This window comes from Cyprinodon tularosa, unplaced genomic scaffold (genome assembly GCF_016077235.1).
Source record: "Cyprinodon tularosa strain WSP-4 unplaced genomic scaffold, ASM1607723v1 ctg236, whole genome shotgun sequence".
In the NCBI taxonomy this organism is placed as follows: domain Eukaryota; kingdom Metazoa; phylum Chordata; class Actinopteri; order Cyprinodontiformes; family Cyprinodontidae; genus Cyprinodon; species Cyprinodon tularosa.
Window position 1 is genome coordinate 1 of NW_024038883.1, and position 8,231 is coordinate 8,231.

Sequence of the window (8,231 nt, forward strand, 5' to 3'; positions counted from 1 at the left end):
GGGCACAAAACGCAGGGTTTTTAATGGGGACAACCTTTGTGATGGAGGCAAGAATTTCTCACCTGAAAAGGTAGAAGCAGAAATTAGTTTTGGGGTATTGTCCTGCTGAATAAAGATCCAGCGCTTAGAATACCCTAGGTGTTTGTACTGGACTAAATTCATTCAAATGGGTAAAAGTTAAAGTAAATTTAGAGATAATTTAAAATCCAACGATAAGAAGTTTGTAGGAGCGCAGGATCCAACAAAAAATAAACACTTGAATATATGGATTTAAAAAAATATATGGGTTTGAGGGACGCCACTATTTCAAAAATAATAGAATAATAGAACTTAAGGATAAAAAAACTAAAGAGAGCCGGGGAGGTAAAAGAATTAAAAAGGATGGGTTCAGGAAAGAGTAAAGAGAAGATCATAAAGGGGATGAAAAGTTTGTGTCAGATTTATCCGAATAATTTAAATGTGGTGGCTTTCAATGGTAGAATGTCAAAAATCAGGACACCTTCAGTCAATCATCTGATTGCCCCAGGACGGGAGAAGAAGCATTTATTTCAAAGATCAAATTGACATGCTGTCCACTTATCGAGCGCTGAACATTTCAACAGAACACATCTGGCCTTTCTCAACTCTCATTCAAATCTGGGCGTTTATATAGTTTCAACATTGCACTGTGTGGATGTATGTGCACGACTGGACGCTCTGAAGAATTTCCTGGAAGTTCTTGGCCTGTGACCGGATTGCGTGCGAGTGGGCCAAAAAGACCTTATTTTCGCCAAGACGTGTACTTGACTTCCAGCCTGTGAACACACTGTTACTGTCAAGATATGTACGTGGCTTCCAGCCTGCTTGCTCTGTGTTATCAATTATTGTGAGCTTAAGGTCACGATAACCTAAGGCAACACAATTTGCTTCTACAAAAATACTTGTAGAAGTGGAAGGAAAAGTATGAAATAGATGGTGTGTGGAAGTAGATCAATGGAGAAATGTTGTGTGCTGGCTAGAAACAAGCACTAGTGCAAAAATAGATAAATATATAAATAAATAAATGAGCTCCAAATGGCGGGGTGTGGGTATAATGCATGCGCAAAGTAGATACAATGTTATTATTAAAAATTAAATAAATAGACCTAATGTTGTGTTTGTCTGTCTTTTAATATTATGTACTTCCGTCTTTAAAGTTATGTTTGTAGGTCTTTTAAGTTGTTTGTGTGTCCAAAAGATAATGGAACACCGTTTAGAGGAAGACAGCTTGAGTCTGCAGCAGCGGGGGGGTCGGTCAATGGAGCAGCGACTGCAGCGCTGATTCAGCTGACAGCCTTCCTAGTGCGCCTGCATGGTCTCCAACAATATTAAATTTGAAGCCAAAAAATGTAAAATAAATAACCCGCTAGAAAATTGCTTTAGTCATGCAAGCTACATACAGAAAAAAAAAATTACAGGGGTTAAATAAGTGGATTGTGCAAGCTAAACATAGAAAAGGCTATGAAGTTTGGGCCATAATTGGGCTCAAGTGACGGGCCGGTGGTCACAGGGGGAAAACAAGGGGCCACGTAGAAAGCACAATAGGTGCTACAATTGTGATAAGGAGGGCCACTTTGCTCGGGAATGTCCAGAACCCCCGCAGAGTGACCCTCCCCGTCACCAATATTATGACCAGCGCTGACGCCAGGAGTCATGTGCACCAGCAAAAAGTGAAGTGCAGTTAATTGTGGACCCAGTGGAGGTCCTGGACCTACAGCAAATTTTCTTTTCTTTATTAAACACATCAGAAAAACCATACTGGCATTTAAACATTCAAGGGATAAAAGTGAAATTTTTGTGTGACACTGGATCTGATAAATCTGTCCTGAGGGATAAATTACCTCAGGTTAAACCGGGACCAAAATGGATCACTGTAGTCTCTGCTGATGGGAGAATGGTGGTTCAGCGCATTTCTGAAAAACTTTGGTCACTGATGAAGAGGGTTTCACAGTGGAAGCTGATTTTGTGTTAATCCCAGACTGTCCAGTTAATTTATTGGCAGAGATTTGTTGAGGAAATTGCAATTAGCGTTGGTGCCTACAGACAAAGAGATGGGAGTGAAAAGATGTACAGATTTTATGCTACAACAGAATTAGAAACAGCTGACACACATGGTGTACATTCAGGCTCATTCCCAAAAACATTTTACTCCCTGGATCTAACCACCCAGGGGAAAAGATGAACCACAGGAGGGTTATAAAAATTTGTATGTGGATGGTTCAGCTTCCAGATCAGAAGAAGGAAAGAACTTAGTTGGTTTTGCAGTTGTAGATGATTGGGAAAAAAAACATTTACAGTGCTGGCTTAAAATCATCAGTGCAAACTGCAGAGATTTTTGCACTAACAAAAGCATGTGAAATGTCAAAAGGCATCAAGGTTGCAGGGGCGGTCCTAGGGACTTTGGGGGCTTTCAGCCCAGACCAGTAAAAGCAGACCAGGAAGGAAGAGTCCACAGGGCAGTTCTTCATCTGAGTGTGAATAGGTGCTTGAGCAAATAGGGATCTATAGGAAAATAGTAGATGTGTATGGAGCATGGGGGATATTAACCTATTACACCCTAAGGGGGTATAAATAAATTTCTGCCTGACAAAAACACACAAAAGTAAATCACTTATAGCCTCACAGCTATTAGATTTAAGAAGAAACTTTTGGTACCTCTGTAAAGGTAAGATGTCATGAATGGTTTTCTGGTGTCAGCACCATTGTAGCTTTGACCCTGCCTGAAATATTAGGGACAAAATACAAAATATTTTGCATTTTTTGAATCTCTGCAAAATTTTCTTTGAAATAAACATTGCAAAACACTACCAAAATATTATTTATAGCACAAAAAAGTAGTATAGACTTTTAAATCTAAATGTTGTGTAAAAATATACCAATTTTGGACTCAATCAGATGAATCATATTTATTTTAGAATGGTATTAGTGAGAAATTTCTTAGGCGGAGGGGCCATTTTGGCACATTTATCCAAAAATGTCACCAAACTGTGCCAAATGTGTTTTTACATCAATACTGGGGGTTTGTTAAAATTACGAGGTCACGTAGCAGCTGGACCCACCGGTGGGTCCGTAGGGTTCTAGGGGTTAAATGCATAAAAAGAAACATGAATAGTTCTAGCAATTAATTGACAGACAGTTAGACTTATATGTGATTCAGGAGTCTGTAATACTTGTATTAAAGATAATATAAATGCTAAAACCATCTAAAATGCCATTTTTTGTAAAATCAGCAAATGTTTAAACATCCTAGGAATGGATGTCAAGGGCAATAGAAATAGAAGACCTTCAAACAGGAAAAAGGTGGCAAGGTTGCATGTTTCTGTAGTAATATCACCAACTCACCCCATTAATCTGTTAGGGCGAGACTTGATGGAAAATTAGACATTGCAATGAAGGCTGTATGAATAATACATGTAATGGTGTTGCAACTGAATCCTTCTGTGTTCTATGCAACATGCTTATCGTCAAGCAGCGGCTTGACTTCCCTTCAGCGCCGGAGTGTTGACCAGTTTTGGTTAGCAGAACCTGAGCCTCAGCCTGAACCTAGAATCTCTGTCTTCTCTGGAGAGTAACCCTGATTCTAATCAGCCTCTGTCTTCTCTGCCTTATAGGAAACCTGATCAAAGTCTGTAGCTCTGGAGGAGCTCATGTTTGGAAACCTGCCTACCTGTCCTAAGAAGCCAAACCTGAAGATCCTCAATCTGAATCTCCCTGCTAGTTCTGACGAGAGAACTTGGAGAACAACTCAAGGTCTGAACCTTGCTAGCCTGAAGCTAAGCTCTGCCGCTGCTAAACTCTCTGCTGAATCCTCAGTCTCTGGACCCAACCGGTTCCCTCTCTCCACCTCTGAACCTCATCAGGTACAACTCAGAGCCAAACTCTGTCAAGACATCATTGCTACCTGGCTAACCAAACAATCCCTCTCTGCAGATTACTCTGTGAACCCAGTCCCGGACCAGAACCAGAACCAGTGCAAATATTTATTCTGTGTGTGTGCATATCAAAATAAACTGTTGAATTTTTACTCAGTCTCCTGTGGTGTTCTGCATGTGGGTTTAATCACAGAGAGCCATCATGACAGGTAAAACAATCATTCCAGCCACCAAATAGGGTAGACATGCCCACTACTATATTCAGCGACAGCTCAGGAATGCCATATTACTTTATAACTTTAGATTCTGAAACTAGAGCAAATCTAGACGTGAAGTTCTCTGCCAAAATTAAAAACCAAAGCAGCACAAACCGCAGTTTTACCTGCAGAAATCTGCACTAAGGTAGCACTAAAATAGAAGAAAGTCGACCACTTTGGTTAAATTTGGAGCTCAATGGTGTCATGATCGATTTAAGGATCCTGTCCCAAATGCAGAGAAACCACTCAGAGACCACGGGAAAAAGTTTAACACGTTTATTGAGGTTATGAGTACAGGAGTTGGATCTGGAACTCAGTGGACTGGGGAACCGGAACAGGAAAGTGTTTTAGGGGGCTCTTGTCAAACCTCCAATCCAGTCTGTGTGGAATTTCCACAGAAGAGGGAACTCGTTGGAGAGCGGACAGGTAGACATACGTTAGACCCTGAGGAGTAATTGAGCGGACTGTCACTTGGATTTCCCACGGGAACTTGAATGGATCAAGTGGAGTTTTTCCCCTGCTCAGCGTGAACTCAATTAAATCCTTCCAGGGGGAGAAGGTCCAGTTATCCAGTTTGCTCAGGAAGACCTCCCGCCGAAGAGTAAAGACAAAAACATATAAGACTCAGAGAAACAAAGCTAGGTTAGTCTCAGCTAATCTCAGCTTAGCTAGAGTGCAAAAAACTGGCAAACACTCTGGCGTCGAGGTAGTGACAGCCCGCTGCTCAAATACTCCTCAGTGATGAGGAGCCGCAGGTGTGCAGGAGGGCCAACGAGGACAGAGCAACTGGTGGTGGAGAGGGGGAAACACACAAACAGACCACACAAACTAGATTCCTAACAAATGGGGGTTGGTGGCCTCAGGATGACCTATAAATGAATCTTTAATATGTCAAGTAGCAGAAATTATCATTTTAACTAAACAAATCTGTACTAAGGTAGCACTAACCATTCAGTGTTCCTTCATGCCAGCAGGGTGTCCTATTTGATGACACGGTCCACGCTGTAAGCGCTACATCTGAAATTCACAGCAGTGAATCATGTAACATGCAAAAAAGCCTTGTTTTAGTCTGGCTAAAAATATATTACATTTTTTTTTAGGAGCAGAATGTTCGCATTTTATACAAAGAAAATATGTAGTTTTGAGAGGGGCATGAAGGAAGCCATCTATGTTAATAGAAGGGGTAAACTCAGGTTTCAGCTTTCAAAAACATACTCTGCAACGATAGAATTGATTCCTTCCAGCTATCATCGCAACCTGAACCCCTTTACAGGGAGACAGAAGACCTCTCGTATTCAGCCAGGCCAACAATTCGTTTTAACCCCCGCCCCCCTTTCAGAGACTAGACAGCTATGGGTCATTGCAGGCGAACATAGAAGCCAAAGACCCTCATTCCAAAGGGGTGGACCCATTTGCCCGTTTCAATTTGTTTTCTAAAGAAAAACAAGGCTTTGTGTTGGGATCTGGAGATCTGCCACCTTTCTCCAGCAGAGGGCGCCCCGGGTCTCCTAAGCTGAAGCCACCATCACACCTGCGGCTGATCAGCTCATCAAGGAGACCAGCTTATAAGCAGCGGCTGAACTTCTCTTCGGTGCCAGAATGTTAGACCAGTTATGGTTAGCAAGCCTGAGCCGAACCTGCATGTCTGAATCTCTGACTGCTCTGAAGAGTAAACTTGAACCTTACCAGTCTTTGTCCTCTCTGCTTACTATGAAGACCTGAACAAAGCCTGGAGCTCTGGAGGAGCTCATTGTCTGAAACCTGCCTGCCTGCTCTGTGAAGCCAAACCTGAAGATCTACTGTCTGAATCTGCCTGCCTGTTCTCAAGGAATGAACTTGGAGATCAACTCAAGGTCTGAACCTCACTAGTCTGAAGCCAAGCCCTGCCGCTGCTAAGCCCTCAGTCTCTGGACCCTTCTAGTTCCCTCCCTCTTCCGCTCAGTCTGAACCACAATCAGGTACAGATCAGTTCCCAACTCTGTCAAGACTCTCCTGCTTCCTGGCTAACCAAACTGTCCCTCTCTGCAGAGAATCCTGTGATACCAGTCCCGGACCCGTTCCAGCATCAGTCCAAAATAACCTTATTTGTGTTTATCTCAATAAACAGTTGAAACTTTTACTCTGTCTCCGTGGTGTTCTGCATTTGGGTTAAGAACCTTAGACCCAACATGACACTTTCTTGGGCTACTTTATAAAGCTTTGAACTCAATGCTATTCCTGACATTTTGAATTGCCAGGAATGGCATTTAATAATTAAAATTGATTAAAAATAAAAAATATGACAATAAATTCAGGACATTTTTCAAAAATGAGTGAACATGCTGTTAAAAGACAAAAGCTGTGAAACCTGCTTGGATCTGTTGGGTTTTATGTTTCCATCAGTCTTTTTATTAATTAGCTGCTTCTCTCAAATAAAGGAAAGAATCAGCTTCTAGTAAGAGTGAGACCCTAACTATAGGTCACCATATTTGTTTTTCACATAATAAATGTCTGGGTGTTTGCAGAGTTTCCTTCATGTAGATAAAAACAAACCAGACACCAACAGTCCAACACTTGGTTACAGAGTATTTGATGCAGTTTAGGGTCATTGTGTGATCTTAACATGTATAGCTGGCTTTGGACAGTGAAACTCTGCAGGATCAGTGGGTTAACTAACGCAGAGGTAGAAATGTCTCATGGTCGTTGTGGGTTTCCTGTTTTACAAAGAAAAGAGGTAGAGAGCTAAGGCTAAAGTTTCTAACAGCTTTGTGTTCACAGACATTCATGACCACAATGAAGCTAAATGTTTCCTCAACAAAACACTAATGTGGCTTTTATTAAAGTCTTGGAGCTGACTGGCCAGTTCTAGAACTAGTAGTTTGTTAAGCTTGGAGCAACTGGGGAAATCTCCAGAAAAGCTTAATGAAAGAAAGAATAAGCTTGATAGTTAATGTAAGAGTTTTATGATTTTCAGAACATGTTACCAGGTTCAAGGTGGAAGAGTATTTGTGTAAACTAACAGGAAACCCACAAACACCCCTTCATGCATCAGCAGACGTGTTTCTGCTTAGAAACTGATACTGCAGATAAATATAAACTTACTGACAGTTCGTCAACACATATCTTAAGAGAAACACAGATTAGGACAAACTGGCTGCAACCCAGTCAGTTGTTGGTAATTTCTGGGTAATGTTAAAGTATACAAATCTAAACACACTACATATATTTAAATTCCAACTATGACTTTGTAATACATTTATTAAAGGCAGGGGAAATGGGTGCAACTATGGGAATAACTTAAACAATAAGTCCTTTTATTAAAAAGAAAACACAAAACAAAAACAAAACAGGATTACTATGCATGGTTATTGCGCAGGGTATTAACATGGGTATTTATATAAAACTAGCTATTGCTCTGGGTATCAAATATAAAGAAACAGGTTTTTGCACAGGGTATCAAATAGTAATTGAACATTATACATTGCACAAGTTATTAAGGTTGTAGTGTGGCATTGTAGAGTCTGGTTGCAGCAGGGATGAATGACCTGCAGTAGCGCTTCTTTTTACAATAAGGGTGTAAAAGTCTGACTAAAGGAGCTGCTCAGCTCCTCTACACTCTGGTGCAGTGAGTGAAAAGTGTTGTCCATGGTGGATGGAAGCTTGGACAGCACCCTCCTCTCAACCTGTTTCTTTATATTTGAGCCACTTCCTCCACTGAGTCCAGAGTGCAGCCTAGGAAAGAAACAGCTTTTCTCACCAGTTTGTTCAGTCTCTTTCTGTCCCGCTCTGTGCTTCCAGGAGTCCAGCAGACGACAGCGTAGAGGAGGGCTGATGCCACCACAGAGTCAGAGAAGGTTTGAAGTAGGGGCCTGCTGATTCCAAAGGACCTCATCCTCATCCTCAGGCCCTTCTTATACAGGGTATCAGTGTTATGACTCCAGTGCAGTTTATTATTGATGTGAACTCCCAGGTATTTAAAAGTCTCAACTGTTTCTATGTCCTTCCCCTGGATGTTCATGGGAGAGTGAGGTGGGGGTCTTCTCCTGAAGTCGATCACCACCTCTTTGGTCTTACTGGTGTCAAGACACAGGTGGTTCTTCTCACA